Source organism: Plecotus auritus (genome assembly GCF_963455305.1).
Source record: "Plecotus auritus genome assembly, chromosome: X".
Classification (NCBI taxonomy): domain Eukaryota; kingdom Metazoa; phylum Chordata; class Mammalia; order Chiroptera; family Vespertilionidae; genus Plecotus; species Plecotus auritus.
The window spans coordinates 23,024,204-23,047,385 of record NC_137784.1 but is presented as its reverse complement, the minus strand read 5'-3'; the positions used below and the strand labels follow the sequence as shown (position 1 = coordinate 23,047,385).

Here is a 23,182-nt window from a genome sequence, read left to right as displayed (position 1 = left end):
CCCTCCATTCCTAGGGACCACAGCATCTTTCTACTGTTGCCAATCTCTGAGTTATTGCACCACTGACTTCTCAGTTTCTCCATTACTTTCAATGTCAATTCCCTGTTTTATTCTCTCTCTGTTAAAGGTACCAGCATGATTTCTGTGGGTTTTGGTGGAACTTGACTTAATATACAGACAATAGACCCCTTTGGGGAATAAGAGCAATAATGATGATCATACATGTTGACCCACTTTTCTACCCTAAAAATGTAGCTTAAAGGGCCCAGCTGAATAGCTCAGTTGGTTAGAGTGTCATCCCCATATGCCAAGGTTGTGGGTTCGATTCCTGGTCAGGGCATATACAAGAGTCAATCAATGAATGCATAAATAAGTGGAACAATAAATTGATGTTTCTCTCTCCCTGTCTCTCTCTAAAAATCAATAAAAATTCTTTTAAAAATTCAGCTTAAGGAAATAATTTAACAGAAACAAAAATCTGCACATCCTATCTAATAAAGAGGGAATATGCTAATTGACCATCACTCCATCACAAAGATGGCTGCACCCACAGCTGAGGCCAAGTTCCCATCAGGAGCCTTAACGAGCAATCAGCAGGGACCTGAGGCTACACCCTCCCCCACCCCCGTGGGGCTTGACAGGGAACCTCAGGCCATGCCCCCTGCCTGGAGTTACGCTGGCAGACCTCAGGCCACACCCCCCACCCCAGTGCCAGGCCAGGGGACCTGAGGCCGTGCCCCCCAACCCGGCACCAGGCCGGGGGACCTCAGACCACACCCCCCACCCGGCAGGGCTTGACAGGGGACCTCAGGCCACACCCCCTCCTGCCCCAGCACCAGGCCAGGGGACCTGAGGCTGCGCCCCCCTCCCAGTGCTGGGCCGGGGGACCTAAGGCTGCGCCCCCCACCCAGTGGGGCTTGACCACCTGGCGGGGCTTGATGGAGGACCTCAGGCCATGCCCCCCGTCCTGGCACCTGGCCAGGGGACATGAGGCTACAGCCCCTGCCCAACAGGGCTTGACAAGGGTGGGACTGGCCGGTTCTGGATCTAGCCCAATGGGTGGGGAGGGCGGCCAGGTCTGGGTCTCACGTGATTTTGAGGTGCATGTGGGTGGGCGGGGACTTGACTCTGGGTCCTGTGGTGTGCCCCAGACTCTGACAGGAGGGAGGTTTTCATATACATTTTACTAATTTTCTTACATCTCTGACACTTCTATTATAAAGGGCAAATAGCAATATTAAATTATTTCCTCTAATTAATCCCCTTTTATTGTGCACAAATTCCGTGCACCAGGTCACTATCTATATAAAAGGCTAATATGCTAAGTGTCCTTCCCTCTGTCTGAGTAATCACGTAGCAACTCCCAGCTTCCTCTCCCTAACGATGACTAGCCTCCTTGCAGTTTCTTCATAGCCAGGTGCAAACATTTCACATTTTAACCAAATGTCTGTGAAGCATTTTCCCATGCCTCATCTCATTTGATCCCCACAGAAGTCCTGGAGTAGGTAGATAGGAGACTTGGTGGAATCCTATTTTCTTTTCATTAGCCAGAAAACAGAGATTTAGAAAGCTTAGAAACTTGACCCAACTGAAAAGAAGTAAGAAATGGTGGACCTTGAAAATGACTTCAGTTTTCTCACTGTGCAGAATATAGTCAAACACTGCTTCAGTTAAATATTTTACCCTTTGTTCTCCATACGTGATCTACAATAATAATCTGCTTCATGTTGATATTTACTGCTGTGTTACTGACAATTACCTGATAAAAAGAAGTTGGGGTGCTTCACTGGGCTGGAAAAAATTTAGCTATATGAGAAAGCAGGTCTAATTAAGCAAGTTTATTCTATATCTATAAAAGGCTAAGTTGACTCATGCATGCACGATACACATAAAGCTCTCGCTGGTGCCAATTGCATGCGTGTGTTTCGATCTGTCATTGTGGATCGTGAATTTGGTTGACACTTCTATTATAGAGAAAGGGCGAATAGTGATATTAAAATATTTCTTCTAATTAATTTCCTCGTGCACCAGGCCACTAGTAGATGTATATTTCGGTATTATTGATAATAGCAGAAAACTGGAAACCATCTAAATGTTCAATATTAGGAGACTGGACAAAATTCAGGGTACATAACACAATAGAATAATATGCAGCCATTCTAATTATTGTATTGATACCATTGTAATCAACCTAGTTATTAATAACAAGAAAGGAGCAAAAGGAATTCCAAATATTATAGGCATGTCATTTGGGCAACTTCACCAGGAAGATACAACTTAACACTCCCCAAGGAACCACTGGTCTATTCCCTGCAGATCACTGGAGGAGAAGAATAGACATGGGCCCAGTGAAGTTCAGGTGACTTCAGGAAGGTACTTGTTTGTCAGTCACACCAGGGCCAGAATGGGGAAGGCCACTGCAAGCACTCAGAAATTTGGGATACTTAATCCCTTAAACAAAGGAGTTCGCTCTCTTGGCATGTTTCACTTGACTCCTGGGGCTCTCTCACCCCTGCTTCCTGGCATTCTCCCACGTGGCCCATGGCCATGTGGACCCCCACACACAACGGACTAATGTACTACTGTTAGCCTGATGCTGAACTGGACCCGGCTGCAACATGGAATGGAAACTCTGGATACTGACTTTGCTTCTAACTTTACTGAAACCTCAGCTATACTTCTATGACTGAAATGTGACTTTAAAAACCCATGGATGTATTTCCATGCAAATAAAAATCACTCATCCACCCGTGTGAGTCTCAGAAAACTCTTTTTCTCAAGATATCATCAGGACCCCATTCCTAGCTCCCAGTGGGGAAGAGGATACCCCAATTTATCCAATAACAGTATCAGTCAGCTTTTGCTAGATTATACTGCAGTAACAGCTGATCCCCAAATCTCTGACTTATCACAGGTCTATTCCCACTTAGCTTCCTATCCTTTGCAGGTTAACTGCAACTCTGCTTCATCCCAGGACCCAGCTGGAAGGACCAGCCCCATGTTGGTCTCAAGGCAGTGGAAAAAGAGCAAGGATAGAATTATACAATCGCTCTTAAAACTTAGACTCAGATATGGGATATGTCATTTCTGCTCTAATTCCACTGGCCAAAGCAAGCCGTATGACTAAGCCTGATATCGGTGAGGCAGATACTACTCCTACAGGGAGGCCCACCAGGAATTGGCCCTGTAGACATGGTCTCAGAGGAAAGGGGCAGCAAAGATTTTCAACAATAATAACATCTACCACAATAATCAAGACTATGAAAAATGTTTGATATAATGATAAGAATCTACAAAAATATTTTGCATGCACTATTGTGGTTGAGTCTGCTAGTGGTCCACCAACATCCATTCTAATGTGTTTCCTGGGCATATGAAGCTAGCTATAGTCATATGACTAAGTTCCAGTCAGTGACAGTATCTACCTGAAGATAGTGTCAGAGCCCAAAGGTGAAGGCTGCACCCTTCCCTTCTGACTTCAGATACCATCTGCAAGTCCAGTTTGTCACCTGTGCTTCTGATTAACTGGCTATAAATTGTAGGTTCCGATGACCCCTTCCTTGTGCTTGATTTATTTGCTAGAGCAGCTCACAACCTGGGCATGTGCCCTGACCAGGAATCAAACCAACAACCTTTTAGTGCATGGGAAGACGCCCAACCAACGCCCAACTGTTTTAGGTAAACAGTTTACTTGCTCTTTATAATAATCTCACCAGTTTATTATAAAGGGATATAACTAAGGGACAGCACAGATGAAAGGAATACCTAGGGCAAAGTACAGGAGGGAAGGGGCATGGCGCGTCCATGCCCTCTCTAGTGCACCACCTTCTTAGTACCTCCACCTGCTCACCAACCCAAAAGCTCTCTGAACCCCTTCCTTTTGCATTTTTATGGAGGGCTCATCAGAAGACACAATTAATTAAATCATTGGCCACTGGTGATTTTCATTTTATTTTATTATTGATTTATGAGAGAGAGGAAGAGAGAAAGAAAGAGAGAAGAGGGGGGAGAGAGAGAGAGAGATGTGAGAGAGAAACATCCATCAGTTGCCTCCTGTACATGTCCCGACTAGATACGGAACCCAAACCCGGGTATGTGCCCTGACCAGGAACCTAACCTGCCACCTTTTGTTGTATGGGATGATGCTCCAAACAACTGAGTCACACCGGCCAGAGCTGGCCATTGATGATTAATTCAACCTCCAGCCCCTTTCCCCTCCCCAGAGAAGGGAGGGTGGGGCAGAACATTCCAACCCTCTAATCACATAGTTGGCATCCTTGGCAATCAGTTGCCATCCTTAGGGGCTTTCCAAAAGTCACCCCATTATCCTAAACTCGGTGTGATGGGAAAGGGCTTGTTATGAGTAGCAAAAGGCACTTCTATAGCTCATATCACTTAGGAAATTCCAGCGGTTTTATAAGCCTATGCCAGGAATGCTAACAAAACCCAAATATATATATTTCTTATTATAAATCATAATATTACAAGGACACACTCTCATGCACCCTGATTTACCATCTCCCAGCTTTTCCCTCCCACATTACTAGGCTCATAACAACGGGTCAGAAGATTACAGAATAGGAAGTTTAGAAAGAATTCTTGTGGTGCCACCATTCTGTGATCATCGGGAGCGTGAGGTTTAAAAGTAAATAAGTGATGATTTTAGGTACTAAAAGGAGATGAATACCTAAGTGCAGAAGGTTTATTGATAAATTCTTCTGGGAAATACACCTGTAAGGAACCAAGGAAAACAAAATTGAACAGAAGGAAACACTGACCCAGTATCAAGCTGCAACCAAAGCTTAAGCCTATCTCACAAGTTAATGCAAGGAAGACAAGACTGTGTATTTCCACAGCAGCCAGTCAGTAGCTGTGGTCCACCTACTGAGAGAGTGCCTAATCTTTGTGAGGCAGATTCCTCAAGGCAAAGGCAGTTGCTAGGGAGGAACATAGATATAAACTGTCAGGAATCAACAGCTCCAGCAACTCGGAGATAGGTGCATTGCCCTGAAGAGGGAATCTTGGTGGAGCATCACAGTTTCCACTACAAATGCTCTCTATCTTTGCTATAAGCTTAATGAGGTCACTCCATATGAACCCTTTCCTTTTTAAAAAATATTTTTATTGAATTTTTAGAGAGAGAGGAAGGGAGAGGGAGAGAAACATCGATGTGAGAGCACAACATCAATCGGCTGCCACCTGCACACCCCCTATCGGGGAATCAAGACTGTAACCTGGGCATGTGCCCTAACCAGGAATCAAACCAACAACCTTTTAGTGCATGGGAAGACGCCCAACCAACTGAGTCACAGTGGCCACAGCTCCATATGAACTCTTTCTAATTCACCCACCCACTCATTTTCTTCTGCCTGCTTTGCCAAAAACAGTGTTTTCCTCTCCTGTCTTCTACCACTGTTATCCACCCAGTGGATCTATAGCAAACCTACCTTGCTGGCTCACTAGACAAGAGATTTTTTTAAGAAATCTAGTTGTGATTCTCTCAACTTTAGAGTTGAGGAAGGTGGGCAGCTGTCAGCCTCTTTATGAGGATTCTCTTACAGCATCATTGAGCTTATCTAGCATTAAGGAAAGATAAATTGAGAGTCAAAACGAATTTACTTAGAAGTAGATATTGAGCATGTTTTCTATTTGAAATGTACTTTTTGAGGGAAGAAATTAGAGATTACTTTGTACTTGTCAAGAAAACTGGCCCCCTAAATGTTTTTATTCCTATTATTAATTAAACTTTGAGTCCAAACAGGGAAAAGATGTTGAACCAATTTTAATTAAGCCCTTTCTTCTGAGAAAGGTTACCACTCCCAAGATGATATCTTTGGTAGAGATGAGCCAGTGAGGAGTTGACCACTGGGTGGGGGCACTGGTGTTTAGGAGTAGGAAACTAGCAGGGAAAAGGTTGATCCTGGTCACTAGCTGGAGTTACTGAGATTGGTATACTATATCTATCCAGTTCAGGTGATGGCCCAAGGTCCAACCCAATTCCTTTGGCTTGTTCCAAAAAGAGCCCTGCTGAGTATAGGTGAGTTGTGTTCCAGTAGGGGCACTAACCCATTACTTATCACCAGACACACAATTTCCAGGTCAGAGAATGCCTAACCAAGAGACAATGAGTATATCCTCACAGTCGAAAGGGTGGAGGTGATGGGCAACTGGTGTCTCTTACTTCTTTATCCTTTGCACTTAATAATTTTATTTCCCCTCTTTACGTGTCTTAGTATAAGAGGGCTCAATTTTGCATTTCCTTGTGCTTATAAAAGCAAAAATAAAATAGGCTGTATTTAGTTCTTCTAGCAAACTCAGAAGGCATTCTGACACACTCATTATTTAGGGTACTGTCTAGTACAGGGGCAAGTGCTAAACGAGGGTTGTTAGGTGGGAAGCAAAGTAGGGTATAGAACACAGGGAAAAATTTAGATTATGAGGAACCTCTTTCCCATTGAGAATCACCAAATCACAAGGTAAAAGTCAATCAAAGGGTCTATAAAGAAGTAAAAATTAATGTAATTTAAACAGAGTATTTTAGTACAAAGAGCACAGTTGTCTGAAAGTCATTCTGACAGAACTCATGCTAGGTTACAGGCAAAAAGCTAACTGGAACTAGGGATCTGCTGTTCTCCCAGAGAAATGGCCTGCACCCAAGTTTAGCTTCCCATGGGACTTCCTTCCCTTATCAGAGGACTGTAATATCCATTCAGTCTCAGGGTTCCAGACAATGCCTATAAACAGCTGGCACCCTAAATCCAAATTGCCTGGCACTAAGCAGCACAAGTAATCCATCTCCCACAAGGTTCCTCATAGGCTTGTTCTACAAGAAGGAGGAACCCAGGATCTCCCTTTAGGCCCAACAATTGAACCTCTCACCAAAGTTCAATTAGCTACTACTGGCCCAACCCACCACCTGCAGAAACCAACACTGAGCCATGGTATGGCATAATTTCTCAAGAAAACGAGCCAGCCACTTGGGTAAATTGATTACTTTGGATCCCTTCCACATGGGGTGTGTGTGACTGTGGGGCAGCAATTTATTCTTTCCAGAACTGATTCATACTCACATTATGAGTTTGCCTTTCCTATCCTGGTTCCCCCAGCAGCACCACCATTGAAGAGTTTTCAAAATGATCATCTATTGATGTGGTAATCCCATACTGTATTGCCTAAAACCAATGGACCCATGTTACTGCAAAGGAGTTGCACATGACCATGAGAACCACTGGTCTCATCATATACCTCATCACTCAGAAGCAGATAGCCTGATGAAATAGCCCATTAAAGGTTCAGCTAACCCAGCCAGTGTGACTCAGTGGTTGAGCATCAACCTATGAACCAGGAGGTCACAGTTCAATTCCTGGTCAGGGCACATGCCCAGGTCTCAGGCGGCAGTTGATTAATTATTCTCTCTCATCATTGATGTTTCTGTCTTTTCTCCCTCTCCCTTCCTCTCTGAAATCAATAAAAAAAATTTTTAAAAAAACATTCAGCTAATTTTTTAGCCTTTAGACCATACCCTGTGGAGTTGGGGTGACTTGCTAAGAGGGAGTTCTTGTTAGCCTCATGAATAGCCTCTATTATTGTCACCATGAGTGACTCTGGGTGAGACCAGAACAGCTGTCCAGCTGAGCCGAACCCAACTTGCTAACCTACTGCATAATGAAAAAATACAATGGTTATTATTTTAGACTATTATGTTTTGGAGTGGTTTATTATGTGGCAATCGATTATTGATACAAAAAGTGAGCTCAAAATATCTAAAGTGGTACATAAGATATATCTGATACAGCTGAAGAAAATGCATGCAAAGTTCTATCACATTCTAAAGAGAGTTTCACCAAAAGGCAGCAAAACCGGTTCTACGACTATCACCCAAACACCTCCTCCAGCCTGAAAAAAAGAACACTAGCTTTGTCTAAGGAGGTGGCAGCCATCTCCTACTCAGCATCATGGGTGCCCTCAGACCCCTCATAAAAACCAAGATTGTGAAAAAGAGGACCAAGAAGTTCATTTGGCACCAGTCAGACCAATCTGTCAAAATTAAGCATAACTTGCTCCGCCGGTGTGGCTCAGTGGTTGAGTGTCTACCTATGAACCATGAGGTCCCTGGTTCAATTCCCAATCAGGGCCCATGCCTGGGTTACAGACTCGATCCCCAGTAGGGGGAGAGGCAGCTGATTGATGATGTTTCTCTCTCTCTCTTTATCCCTCTCCCTTCTTCTCTCTCTAAAAAAAAAAAAAAAAAAAAAAAAATCAATAAAAGCATATTTTTAAAAAATTAAGCATAACTGGAGGAAACCCAGAGGCATTTACAATAGTGTGAGCAGAAGATTCAAGGGCCAGATCTTGATGCTCAAAATTGGTTATGGGAGCAACAAGAAAACAAAGCATATGCTGCCCAGTGGTTTTAGGAAGTTCCTTGTCCACAACGTCAAGGAGCTTGAAGTGCTGCTGATGTGCAACAAATCTTACTGTGCCGAGACTGCTCACATTTCCTGAAAGAACCGCAAAGCCATTGTGCAAAGAGCAGCCCAGCTGGTCATCGGAGTCACCGATCCCAATGCCAGGCTACACAGTGCAGAATATGAACAGACAGCTTGTGTGCACACTGCGTTTGTGTTAATAAAACCATAAAATTCTGCCACAAAAAAAGACTAGAAGGGAGATTTTATTACCTAACCACTTTTGAGGAAATGTAGATTTTCTCTCCCACTAGGGCGGGGGCCTCCAAGAGCTGAGTGAGGAATGTCTTCAAGATATATCACCTCGCCCTGGTCGATGTGGTTCAGTTGGTTGAGTGTCTTCCCATGCACCGAGAGGTTGCCCGTTGGATTCCCTAGCAGGACACATATGGTTGCAGGCTCAATCCCCAGTAGGGGGCATGCAGGAGGCAGGCAACTGATGTTTTTCTCTCTCTCCCTCTCCCTTCGTGTCTCTCTCTCTCTCGAAAAATCAATATAAACGTATTTTTAAAAAAGATGTATCACCTGCTAGCTTGTTACTGAATAGAGGCTATCTATAGGTCCAACCCAGGCAGATAATTTTAGGGAGAGTTGGCCACATATCCTTGGAGTTCGGAGACCAGAGTCAGCACACACAGTTGCCTGCCTATTGCCATCAGTATTATGAAGAGAGGAAGATTGCTGGGGCAGCAGGACAGGGTGGCATGTCTGTTGTTCAGCACGGCAAGGACATGTGAGTTTCCCATGGATCAAGTGAACATCAAAGAAAGCAAATAAGCTTGTGCCTTGCCAGTGGGTGAGGGGATCCTGGAAGTAAAAAGTTGTGGGTATTCCAGAAGAGATAGGGACTAAGAAGAAGTTAGAAAAGGCTGAGTCCATATCAAAGAACTATATCTTGAGGAAGGTCCTGAAGTATCATGCTCACCCCATGAGAGAGACAGCATTTGGGTGCCAGACACATAGAAGGCATTCACAACCAAGAGGACTTATAGCAGTATCAAAAAGTCAAAGAGACCAGGGACTGAGGAAAGAGAGGCCAGAGAAAAGAGCATTATTTGTGTCCTCAGATGTGCTATTAAACCTTCCCAGTGGAAGCCTAAGAAGAACCCCCAAATGAAACCAAGAGAGAAAGAGCCAATTTTAGGCATCTGCCATGTGCAGAGATGACAAAGGCATCTTATGACTGCATCTGTAAAGCAGTAACTTGCCCACCTCCAATCCCACCCTCTTCATCCTTGGAGAAGAAACTGTGGTTAGCAAAATGGGGAAGGAGACGTAGAAGCCTATAGAACAGAAAGAGAAGGATTATACTTGCTTCTCTGACTTTTTAAAATATATTTTAATTGCTATCAGAGAGGAAGGAAGAGGCAGAGATAGAAACACCAATGATTAGAGGGAAAACATCAATGATGAGAGAGAATCATTGATGGCTGCCTCCTGCATGCCCCCTACTGGGGATTGAGCCTGAACCCCAGGCATGTGCCCTGAACTGGAATCAAACTGTAACTTCCTGGTTCATAGGTTGATGTTCAACCACTGAGCCACACTGGCTGGGCTGCTTCTTTGACTTTAAACTCCTCACTGATGAGAGAGAACAAGGTATAACTTTAAATCAAGTTCTGCGTTTTGATTATTTTATGGGGTGCTGGTTGTCTCCCCAACCTTTTTTTCTAAAGATTTTAGCTAGGTACAAGACTGCTTAGAATAAGACCACATTCCCCAGTCTCCCTTGCAGGTAAACACAGTAATGTGATTAAGTTCTTGCCAATGGACTGTGAACACAAGTGATGTTAACAACTTCTGGGTTGTGCTCTTGAAGGAAATGGGTAAGCCTTTTCCTTCTGGACCAAATAAACTAGGACAACAGTCTAGGGATGGTGGAGCAAGAAGACAGAAGGAGACTAACTCCTGCTCACTTTGTGGAACAAAGTTGCTTTTGCCATGTAATAGGCAAAATTCTCAGTGCCATGTCACAATGCACATTTATTTCTCAGTCATGGGTTTGGGAGTTGGCTGGGCAGTTCTGTGTGGTTTTTTTTTTAATATATTTTTTATTGATTTCAGAGAGGAAGGGAGAGGGAGAGAGATAGAAACATCAATGATGAGAGAGAATCATTGAACGGCTGTCTCCTGCACGCCCCCTACTGGGGATCGAGCCAACAACCTGGGCATGTGCCCTTGATCGGAATCGAACCTGGGACCCTTGAGTCTGCAGGCTGACACTATCCACTGAGCCAAACCAGCCAGGGCTGGGCAGTTCTGTTTGATATGAAACCCTGAATTTGAAGCAGGTTTTCTATAAATGTTTTAACATGATGGTCTCCACTATGTGGGATGTGCAACAGGAGTGAATGGCCCCTTTCTGACCACATCCAGCTTCCAAAATGCTCTGCTTCAAGATGTGGGTCAAGTTCAGCTCTGCTCTACATGTGTCATTCTCATCACCAGGTTGGAAGGAGATTAGAAGCTCTCAGGACAGTGGCAGTTCCTTCCCATAGCAACAATTGGATCCAGTTTGCCCACACTAGTGGAAACAGCATCTTGAGTCCCCCTCAGAGACACCAGCACCATAAGATGATGCTCCCTCCTCATAGGTCTGAGTTTCAGCTCCACAAGGCTGTCCTCTAAATGTCTAAATTATAATAATCCCTACTTCTTCCCTTAGTACCCCAAGCTCTAGGCATAGTAGCTGCCTCCTGCAGTTGCTATCTTCGCAATACATTGAGTTCTCTTCTTGCTTTTTCAGTTATTTAATGATCAATTCTTTATATTAAACTCTTTGTTAAAATTGAGGTGGTTTATTTCCTGACAGCACCCTAATTCACTGTAGTAAATCCTATGCCTGTGAGACTCTCAAGAATTTTCTCTTTAATGTATTTCATGACAGCCCACTCCCAGTATCTTCATTCCCCTGCACTCACTTTTTTTTATCAAAGAATTTACTGTGAACTGTCATCATTTGTTGTTTTTTACTCATCCATCCCCATCTCAGGCCAATAGCTCCCTGAGGTCAGAGCACATCTGTTTCCTTAGCACCTGGCATATAGGAAACTGAACGACACACGTTTGAATGAATGAATAAATGAATGAGCGAGGAAAAATAAAACAGGAACAGAAGCAGTTAATAGTATGAGATTTGGAAGGTTCACAAAACGCCAAAATGAAAGAGAAAGTTAGATGGGGCTGTGAGAAACAGGAGGGCTGTGGCTGCCAGCTGCGAGCCCAGCTCTGAGCACATATTAAGTTCTCAATAAATAACGCGCATCGACCACAGGATGAAAGTACAGCTGAGCCTCTCCAAAGAATACTCGTTGACAGGGAAGGTAAGAAGGCTGGAGAACTCCTGGGGATATCAAAGTAGTGTTGGCCCTTTGGGTTCTAGAGGGATGACCCAGCCCTGAGGGACGCCTCTCTCTTAGCCAAAGGGTCGTGCCCAGCCCTTTCCGGAGTTTCATTCCGGTTCCTCCGACCCCTCCTTCTCCGCTCCGCGCCTCCAGAGGAAACAGGTAAGACATGGAGGACTGGGGGTGCTATTTAAGGGGCTTTTTTGGGCATGCGTTATCCTCCGCCCGCCGCCCCCGCGCACGCGCAATAACCTGCTGTGAGGAGCACTGCCCCTTGGCCGATAAGAGGGAGCGTTCGCTCAGAAGCCCGCTCAGGATACTCTTAACTGACCACCTTTCCCGTGGCCCCGCCCTCCCGTGACTGTAGGGAAGGCTCGCGAGATCGCCCTCGGCAGTCTCCGACGGCGCCATCTTTGTGCCTGGCGAGCGACGGCGCCCGATGGGAGACCCGAAGCCTGCGGTTCGCACGCCAAGCTCTTGCTGAGAGCGGATCCCGGAAATACGAGGCGGGCCTCGGTGGGAGGGACGCACTGAGGGAGGAGGGAGGAAAGGGGGCGGTGGCGGCGGCTCTCACCGTATCCGGGCTCCGCGCGGCGCACACCCGAGGGGGGTGTCGGGCGGGGAAGCAGCGCCGGCCCGGACCCCCCGCGGGAACAGGCGGCGGGAGTGACTGAGAGGCGGCGGCTGCGGCTGCGGTGGACTGGGAGCAGCGGCTGCCCGGTGAGTGTCCGTGAGGAGGCCCGGCACCTGCCCGGACTGGGGCGTGGGGGATGGCTTCGGGGTCCTCCTGGTGACCCCGCGTTCGGGCGGTGGGTGTGTGCGCGACTGCCTGTGACCCGGGGTTCGGCTCGGCCTGGGGCTGCAGGGCTGCCGAGGTCTGCGCAGGGCCTGGCGCATTCGCCCCGGACGGCCGAGGAGAGAGGGAGTGGCCGGGGCCGGGGGTAGCCCTGGCCCCCGAACAGAGGGGATGATGTCCTTCCTCGCTGGACCCTGGACTTTGAAGCCCCAGCAGAGCGTTTGGGGATGAGATGAGAACAAACGCACCAAGGTTGGAGTTGTTGAGATCGCGAGGAAGGTTAGTAGTAATTGTTCTGAAAGAGCTTTGCAAATGATTGTGGGCAGGTGTAGAGTAAGGAAAAACATGGTCTACGTTCATTTAAAGATCACATGAGGATTCCTCTGAGGGCCAACAGATTAGAGTTATTATCTGTGGAGTTCTATAGTTTAATACTGTGTGCCAGCTCATTAAAGTTCATAAAAGCAGGATTTTGGGGGGTTGCATGGGAACAAGTTGGGTTATAAAGTAAGCTGCATATAAAGGTTCATACTGTTGATGAAAAGCATTTGTCCTATAAAATTGCTCAAGAAAACTTGTCACCTTTGGTCCAGACAGGGCTTGTCAATTCCATGTGTTCTTCAGTGACGTTTGTCAAACAGACAATACTTTTGGCATGTGATGTATTTATTTCTGGTTTGTAAAAACAAGACTGAATGGGGGAAAACAATTTGACAATTTGAAAAGCTCCTTTTGCACACTTTTTATTTTGAAAGTAAAAGGGGATTTACTTTTTTCTTTGCAAATGCTTTACAAGACATTTGTAAGAAGAAAACATTTAGATCAAAAAAGGGCTTTTGAAATGAGAGTTTACTTTTTCACAGTATTAAATTTTAAAGGGTTTCAGTACTCATGGTATATTTTGTGATGATTTTCTATGAACACTGGAAGATTGCAAGCATATACACATACATAATTTTAAATCAGTGTATGATACGAAGTTTTTCACCTTGAGCTCTCCCCCTCACCCATTTGCCTATGGCTTAATCAAGGGAAAAACTTTAGTGAAGGTAAAAATTAAATATGTGATCTTCATCTTTACATTGGACATAATATAGGAATATAATAATCTATATTCTGTCACTCTGAATTTTCTTCCACACATTTAATAGTCTTCTCAGTTATAGATACCACACTCTGTACAGTTTGTGTTGGAACAAAGGGAATTAACATTGATTGTATTCAGGCACTGGGCTTAGTGAATTATGTACTTTTGTATTTAATCCTCATAGTTACCCTATGCCAAAGATAACGTTATCCCTGTTGTACAGATAATGAAATGTCCAGTATTCTTCAATATATTTCCTGAGGAGGTGATATAGCTGGTAAATTGCAGAGCTAGAACTTATGTGTGTCTGATTCTAGAATGTGTTTTTTCTACTATGCTCTGCGTAAGTGTATGTGCTGACTGATAAAAATTTTATGAAAGTGGAAATTTTTGTCACAAAGAGACCTTTCAATTCTGTTGCTAATCTTGAAAGCTTTCAGTGTTCTTGGCTGAAGATAATCTCAAGTTTTTTTCCCTCCAGATGTCTTCATTTTCTAGCCAGAGGTAACATTTTAGCAGGTCCGCTGATTAGTAAGGATTCCTAGTAGCTGAGGTGACCTATCTGAAAGATAGTTTTCACTATCTTTGTCTCCAATTTCAGCATGCCCAATATACTTAAAATGTTTTGTTTATTCTGATCCTGAATAGTTTTTCAAATAATATTATTAAAATAAAATACCACTATAGGGGTTTGAATTTGCTTTATCATAGCTTGAAGGTGTACATACACATACCCACCAACCTGCCTTCTCCAGCAAGTGGAGTACTTGATAACAGATGCTGTGTTTTTTTTTTTTTTCTCTTTCATTTAGTGCAGAAGTTTTGGACCTAGTTTGTGGTTTACAGAAAACACAGTAGCTATTCTGGGATCCAGCGTAATCTTCTGTGGGGCTAGGGAGTAGAAGACCTTTGAGATTCCAAGCAGTATCTTAGATGAAGTGAAACAGCAGGAACATCTTGCTAGTGCCATGGCCATTGGTTACTTTTATCCCCCATTGGTCTCTGCTCTTGCATCTTTGATGTTCTGCTGAGCTTGCCATCCCGGTTATTATCTCTGTTTAAGAGAGTTCAACTGGAAGAGTAGCTGCTAAAATTTTTTTTAAAAAAAGGATGCTAGCTAGCACTCACCCTTTGAGGTCCTTTGATTAGATTTACTTGTCTAATTATCCCTGGCTGGAATTTCAGGAGAAGTTATGGAAGTTGGGATTTGCTGCTCCATCTTTTAAGAAGTAAATTGGATGTCTTTATTTAAATAGCCATGTCTCAGAAACATGGGCATTAGAGGCAGAGGAAAAAGAAGTCCTGTGTTCCTCAGGATGTGTATGTGTGGTTGTGATATATGGAGTTTGGAGCTTTGCTTGAAATAAAACCTTGGAATCCTGATGGGCAGTATTTGGTCTGAATGAGCAAGATTTTCATTAGAGGCAGACTCCCAGGAAAGAGTTAAATACACTTCCTTATTTGTGAAGGTAATTACTCATTGTATTTGGGCTATTGCAGTGAAAAAATTGACAAATGATAGTGTAACTGAGTACTCTTCAAGTAAATAAAGCCTTTCTGAAATGATTTATATTGCCTCTATATAAATAAAAGACACCAGGAAATTGTCTCTGATGTTTTTAGAAGCTTATTTTCATACCTTCTGCATAATAAACCTCATGGCCACAAATATTCATTTGTCTAAGAGTGAAATGGAGCTGATGAAATATTTGGAACTGTCAAAATTAATTAATCCTAAATACTTAAGAATATTTATTATAGTTTAATTCATTGGTAGGTCTATTAATTTGTTCAATCCTGCAACATCCCACTTCCTTCCTGCTTCAAATCTCTCCTTACTTTCCTTCCTCTCTTTCTGACTGTTACTGCTGGGTCATGGAGCCTTCCCATAGTTCTCAGTTGACACACTGAAGTCTTTGGTAGAGTGGATATTGACAAGGAGGGCAACAAAACTTAAAGTCCTCTTCCCTTCCATTCAGTGTGCTCGAGGAGTTCAAGAGAGACCTGGACAAGATCCCATAACCCACTTTGTTATTTTTTTTTTAACTTATTGAGGAGAGAGGAGAGAGAAACATTGACTTGCCATTCCACCTATTTCTGCTTTCATCGGTTGACTGTTGTATATGCCCTGACTGGGGATCGAACTCGCAACTTTGGTGTATTGGGACGACCCTCTAACCAACTGACCTACCTGGCCAGGTTTCCATTCTTTCTTGAAAGGAGAAAGAGTGGCCAGAGTGAGGGAGGAAGGGTCTTGACACTGTCATGGTTTCTCTTTTTCTTTTCCTTCCCTCTCTTAAGTGTTAAAGAGGAAAGTTTATAAAAGCCCATCTGCTCCAGGAGCAGGCACTGTTCCCTTGTCCTCTTTTGCAGCCCACCCCAAACCCCACACTTTTTCCTTGTTCCGTTTAGCTGCTATCCCACCCTTCATCCTTCTCTCCCAAGTAGGTCTTTCCTTCCTTATCGCAGGATCTCCTCCCAATGCAGCACTTTTTGTCCTAACCCTGAGGTCTAATGTACTGCCAATCAACCTCCTTCATGCCTTTCCTTGTGCTCTGCTTTGATCATGGAAGCCTGGGCCTTTGGTCCTAGGGGAGTCCAGACTCCCAGTTGGGGGAGGGAAGAATTCTATTTCCAGGACTGAGTGGGACAGGGTTAGTTGCTTTTATTCAAAGTTAATGCTAAATGGGTTTTCCTATAGGTTCGGTAATTTATTATACCTCTGTAACCTTATGGGTGTTTAAGTTTTTGTGGGTTGGCTTGGAAACCTGGCACATAGACCTTTGTTTTCTGGGAAAGAAAGTTCTGAGGTTCAAATAGATGATTTAAAAAACCAGCTTGTGCTCCAGAAGTTGGGGGTTGCATGCTTTTTGTTAATTATTCGGTGGGATGGTAGGGAGCACACCTTTAGTTCACCAAAATTAGATGTCTTCTGTGGATCAGATGGTTCTTCTGGGAGATAAGCTGATAGATAGCCTTTATAGACTGTCAGTGAAGAATTTCTGAATTCTTCTAAGAATTCAGGCACATGTTTTGAGTTCAGTCCATCCCAAGTTAATGTGTGTCATTAAAGCAGATGTTACTGTTGTGGAAAGAACATTTTTTCTTTGTCATAAAGGAATATCTTGTTCCCGCTATATCTTGCTGCTGTTTTGAAACTTTTCAAGGGTACTGGAATTCTTAGTTATTTTACCCTAGATTACTTAGTGGTAAACATGGGCAGTGTGTTTTACCTGAAGATTTTAAAGTAAACTTTTATTTGCCTGTTGTAGAAGTTAGATGCAGTTACCACTGTTTGTAGTGTTCAATTAAGTGAAGGATTTCAAGGTGATAAAAGCAAAGCAAAATATATTTTAAATTTATTCTCCATAAATGTATTCAGTTTTAGCTTGGGTGAAGGACCTATTACTAATAAAAGGCAAGATGAGGTTTTTCATTAGCTGGGAGGAGGTGTCTCCAAACCACTCTTGTTTTTAAAATGAATTTGAGTCAGCTTTATTTTGAGAATTTACCAAATTATTTAATTACACATACAGTGCAATGGTTAAAAAGCATGATCTCCAAAGGTAAAATGCTCAAATATCCAAATCTCACATTTATTTTTTAAATATGTTTTTATTTATTTCAAAGAAGAAGGGAGAGGTAGAGAGAGATAGAAACATCAGTGATGAGAGAGAATCATCAATCAGCTGCCTCCTGCATACCCTCCTCTGGGGATTGAGCCCACAGCCCAGGCATGTGCCCTGAACTCCTAGTTCATAGGTTGATGCTCAACCACCGAGCCACACTGGCTAGGGCAAATCTTACTTTTGACACTAACTAGCTCAGTGATCTTGGGCAAGTTGCTCAATCTCCGACCTGTTTCCTCATTGAGGATTTTTGAAATTGTGATAGTGTAATACCTACCTCATAGGATTTTTGTGAGGATTAAAGGAGCCAGAGGATGTATAATAATTAGAACATGCCTAGCAATGGTAAATGCTCATAGTTAGTGCTTTTTGTTATTATTCCTTTGTCATCGTCATTATTGCTGCTACGATTTCTACTTTGGCTACCTTCAGAGATGATACCTGTTCTGGGTGTGTGTGAAAGACATTTGTTTATTTGGTAGTAATTTTTAGATATAAAGCTTATTGGGGGTCCAGGCAGAGAAGTATATTAACTATTGGATACATCCAAAATTGGCCATAATGAAGGAAATCCATAAAATATTCAGCCAATTTTTTTCCAGTAACACCATTCCTATTATGTTATGTATAAGGAACTGTGCCACTTTGAGTAACTGCAGTGTCTTTGTTAAAATTTGTATATATTATGGTGGTATTTGGGAACTGTGTAGAGGGATCTTCAATTTCTAAATGGTCCAATTATAAGAATTTCTTTTTGGAAATCAACTCAATTTCCCATAGAAATAATGTCACATGTGACCTTCAGATTTCCAGGCCAACCCAACGTGTCTGAATTTGAAAACTGATAATACCATAAAAACTAGCTTCTACATATAATAGTGTCTCAATAAGAAGAGCACTGAGTGCATCAAGTACTGAAAGATTATGAACACAATGTGGTGGAGTCACATTCCTTCACAATCCTAGCAAGGACTCCCAAGCTTTGGGCAGAGGAATTTCTTCCCTGGTGGAGGCTGAGGACAGGGTGAGCAGTGTGACCTGGTTTCTAGAAGGCAGGAGCGTTTTCTTGGTCTGGCTCCTCAGAAGGCTGTATAGTATAGTGGTTGCTTTCAAATCTCAGTTCTATCACTTACAGAACTTCTGATCTGCAAAATTTAGTTGTAAGTAATGCCTACCTTACAGGGTTCTTGGGAGAGTTAAAAATGTGTTTATATAAAGCACTTTTAAAAACACCTGGCCCATAGATGAGTGCATAGGAAATGTTATATATTTACTAGGTTTTACTGTTCTAATAGAAATAAGCTTCTTTGGAATAATTTTAGATTGGCAGAAAAGTTGCAAAGATACTATAGAGTTTCCATATATCCTTCATCCAGATATACATAGCTGTGGTACATTTGTCACTAACATTGGTACTTTACTATTAGCTAAACTGCAATTCTATTCAATTTCACCAGTTTTTCTACTAATACTCTTTTTCTGTTCTAGGATCTGATCTAGGATACCATGTTATATTTAGTTTTTAAGTTACCTTTTTAAAAAAAAAAAGAAGAAAATTTTAAGTATGTTTTTTATTGATTTCAGAGAGAGGAAGAGAGAGAATCATTGATTGGCTGCCTCCTGCAAGCCCCCTACTGGGCATCGAGCCTGCAACCCTGGCATGTGCCCTGACCAGGAATCGAACCGTGACCTGGCTTATAGGTCAACACTCAACTACTGAGTCACACGGGCTGGGCTTTAAGTTACTTTTTTAAAAATATATATTTTTTTACTAATTTCAGAGAGGAAGGGAGAGAGAGATAGAAATATCAATGATGAGAGAGAATCATTGAGTGGCAGCTTCCTGCAGGCCCCCTACTGGGGATGGAGCCCTTAACCTGGGAATGTGCCCTTGACTGGAATTGAACCCGAAACCCTTCAGTCTGCAGGCCGATGCTCTATCCTCTGAGCCAAACTGGCTAGGGCTTAAGTTACTTTTGTCATTGAGACTTCCAGTTCTTTAGTAAATAAATTTCTGTGGTCATAAACACATTTTCTAATTTAAGTTTTCTGCAGGTCCTCGAAAGGCCAGGTGTTTTCCCTGGGAATGAAAAGTCCAGGGATTCATCTTAGCACTGAACTTTATAGTTTGAAATAAAAGGAGTCCTGTGATAGAGGAAAGAATGGTATGGAGATGGAGTGGAAACAAAAGCATTTTTATAATTCAAAAATGTTTTTACAGAACTAAATTGGGTTGTTTTACATACCGTTCACTTTTGATGGATTTAGCTACAAAATGATATTCTTTTAAAAATGTTAAAATTAGTAGAAAGCATACTTCATACTATACTGGAGATAGAAGCTAATTGGAATGAATTGTAAAAATTGTTTTTTAGTACTTAAAATTATGGTTGATTTAATAAATTATTGTTAGTATATACAATAAGTTATTGTTCCTAATTAGTGTATTTGTTTGTTTATATGTACTGGTTGGTTTGTGGTCATGATTGATTTTTTAAAGTATTTTTCAAGGATACTATATACTAGACTAGTATGTGCCATTGTCATTCTAAATGATCACAAATGCCTAAATTTTATGTCAAAGTTGTCATTTCGTGTAAACAGAAATTTATCAGTTAGGTTGCACATCATGAACTTTACTTTTAAAAAACCTTATCTTTTCTGCCCCAGCAATAGCTTTTGGCAATTAGTCATGGGTGGCAAAGAAATTAATTTTGAGTTGGTAATATTTGGATGAAAATTTTTTCATTGACTATGGTATGTATTGAGGAGCACTGCCAGTAAACTAACTCTTTTGGTGGGTGGAAATCCCCTAAAACTTCCAGAAAATTAGTAGAGGGGTGAAGTTAAATAACTTCAGTTGTTTCCACTTATCAAGAGCTACTTATGACCTTGGACAAATCACCAAACTGCAAAGGACCTTGGTTTCTTCATTAGTAAAATTAGGAGATTTGACTAGATATGTGATTCTATAAGTTCATTTCTGAGATTTGAAAGATCCTCTTATTTAATAAAAATCTATAAGACGAAGTTGCTTGTCTTAGACCTTTATAAACCAACACTAGTCACTAAAGGTAGACATGAATCGGTTTATTTGGAGGGGATAATCTCTTACAGACTAATGTTTGAGAGTCACTAGTTGGTTTGATACTTGTGAATATTTTTGGTAATTAGCATGTTTTATAATATCTGCTTTTTAAGTTTTTGTTAGTTGATTTCTATGCTTTGACCGGAAGCAGTGTGAAATTCAAACTTTTTGCTCTCATATCCCCTAACCAATTTTTAAAAATAGGTACTCCTTCATACTTAAAAGAATTTATTGAAGCCTAATATGTATGCAGAGAGTGCAGATCAATAGTGAAAAGTTTGGTGAGTTTTCACCAACTAAGCACACTTGTGTACCAGCACCCACATCAAGAAAGTGAACATTACCAGCCACTTAGAAGATCCTTTGCTCTTCTGGTCACTTACCACCCTGACTTTTAACATCACAGATTTGTTTTGCCTACTTTTGTACTTTATACAAATGCAATCCTACTGTACTCCCTTGTGCAGCATTGTGAATATGAGATTTATCTATATTGTGTGTAGGTGTAGATCAGGGATCGGGAACGTCCGGCCTCCGGGCCGTATAAGGCCCACAAAATCATTTGGTCTGGTCCTGCCAAGGACTCGAAATTCAATAAATCTAGGAGCTTTTTTAAAAATTCTTTATTGAAAGTTTTACATATGTCAAGGAGCTTTTTTCATAGCAACATAAATTTATATTAAGTGAATCATAAATATCCAAATGGCCCTGTCAGAAAAAAGTTTCCCTATCCCTGTTGTAGACTATTCCTTCTCATTACTACCGTATATATTCTGTTGTGAATATATCACTATATATCATTCTGTTGTTAATGGATATGTAAGTAGGTCTCAGTTTTTGAAGAATGTCTTTTGTGACCTTGGGGTAGGCAAAGATTTCTTAAACAGGACTTTTTAATTTTAATTTGTTCTAGAGTTTTAAGTAGAGAAAGAATGGGAGAACTGGTTTATTTTAATATGAGCATCTCCTTTTTTAAAATGTTAATATATAGTAAAATCTTTTACTTTGTAAATCTCAGGGAAAGGGTCAGTATTTATAACTAAATCTTCGAGGTAACAAGGTTTGTGATTTCAGAACTATTTTGGGTAGAATTCCTTCAAAAGTGTCAGGTAGTTCCTTGCCTATTTTGACTTGTAGTTATAATAGTGAATAGAAGTGATAATGGAGGGTAACGTTGTCTGTTCCCTTCATCAAAGGGAAAACTGAACATTTGTCCACTAAATATGATATTTGCTTTAAATTTTTCCTAGTTACTCTATTAGCTTACAGAAGTTTCATTCTGTTAATGACTTAGTAAGAGCTTATATCATGAATAATATTGGATTTTATCAAATGCTTTTCCTACTCTTGAATCAAAGTGTATTGATTGATTTCCTACTGTTAAATCAACTTTGCATTCCAGGAATAAATCCAGTTTGGTTATTACCACATTTTTTTTCTTTTTATTTGCTTAGAAATTTTGGATCTTTTTTCTTGAGTGAGATTGGCCTTTATTTTGTTTTTGTTTTTTTTTTGTTTTTGTACTGTCCTTGTCAGGTTTAGGTGACCTTGTAAAATGAGCTAAGGAATATACCTGTTATTTCTTGTTATTTTTTAGATAACACGTATAATAGAGATCATATGGTATTTGTCTTTCTGTCTTTTTTTAACTTAGCGGAATGCTCTCTAGGTGCATCCACGTAGTCACAAGTGGCAAGATTTCATTCTTTTTTTATGGCTGAATATTCCCTTGTATATGTATACTGCATTTTCTTTATCCATTCATCCATTGATGATTCTTAGGTTGTTTCCATAATTTGCCTATTGTAAATAATGCTGCAATGAACATGGGTGTGTATATATCTTTATGAATTAGTGTTTTCATTTTCTTTGGATAAATACCCAGAAGTGGAATTACTGCATCATATAGTAGTTCTATTTTTAATTTTTGAAGAACTTCCATACTGTTTTCCATAGTGGCTGCAATAATTTATATTCCCACCAACAGTACACAAGCCTCCCTTTTCTTCATATCCTCGCCAACACTTGTAATGCTGGCCTTGTAAAACGAGTTTGGAAGTCTTCTATTTTTTTAAAGAGTCTGAGAAGGATTGCTATTGGTCATTCTTTCTCCTTACTAATAGTCAGTCTGTTCAAATTTTTTATTTCTTCAGTATTCATACTTGGTGGGTTGTATGTTTCTAGGAATTGGCATATAATTGTTCATGTAGTGTCATGATTCATTGTAGTCTCATTATTTTTTATATTTTTGTGAGATCTTTATGTCTCCTGTTTGTTATTTTGTTAATCCTCACCCAAGGACATTTTTCTTTGATTTTTAGAGAGAATGGAAGGGGGGGGAGGAGAGGGAGGGAGAGAGTGAGAGTGAGAGCGAGAGCGAGAGCGAGAGAGAGAGAGAGAGAGAGAGAGAGAGAGAGAAACATCAGTGTGAGAGAGAGACATCGATTGGTTGCCTCTCTATGAGTCCGGGATCGAGCCTGCAACCGAGGTATGTGACCCTGACCAGAATCTAACCCAGAACCCTTCAGTCCGCGGGCTGATGCTCTATCCACCAAGCCAAACCAGCTAGGGAGGGCTCCTGTTTTATTTCTGATTTTATTTATTAGAGTCCTCTTTTTTTGCTTGGTGAGTGTAAAGGTTTGTCTATTGTGTTTATCCTTTCAAAGAACCAGCTCTTAGTGTCATTGCCCTTTTCTATTGTCTTTTTCATCTCTATTTTATTTATTTCCTTTCTGGTTTTTGTTATTTCCTTCCTTCTACTCATTTTGGG

At 41.6% G+C, this 23,182-nt stretch overlaps 1 protein-coding gene and 1 pseudogene across 5 annotated transcripts in view; both read left to right on the top strand.

Moving 5' to 3' along the window:
- The first annotated feature begins 7,931 nt into the window (after nucleotides 1-7,931).
- LOC308239547 (large ribosomal subunit protein eL32-like) lies at nucleotides 7,932-8,629 on the top strand (annotated as a pseudogene). Its single transcript has 2 exons — nucleotides 7,932-8,051; nucleotides 8,290-8,629. The product of its transcript is annotated as a large ribosomal subunit protein eL32-like (transcript).
- Nucleotides 8,630-12,341: 3,712 nt separating this feature from the next.
- TAB3 (TGF-beta activated kinase 1 (MAP3K7) binding protein 3) overlaps nucleotides 12,342-23,182 on the top strand; it is a 75,072-nt gene continuing 64,231 nt past the window's right edge. For 3 of the 4 annotated variants that reach the window (XM_080651862.1, XM_080651865.1, XM_080651864.1), the window contains exon 1: nucleotides 12,342-12,532. The gene's annotated coding sequence lies outside the window, so the exon portion shown is untranslated. The remainder of the gene's footprint in view (nucleotides 12,533-23,182) is intronic. The other variant, XM_080651863.1, reaches the window with a different exon arrangement.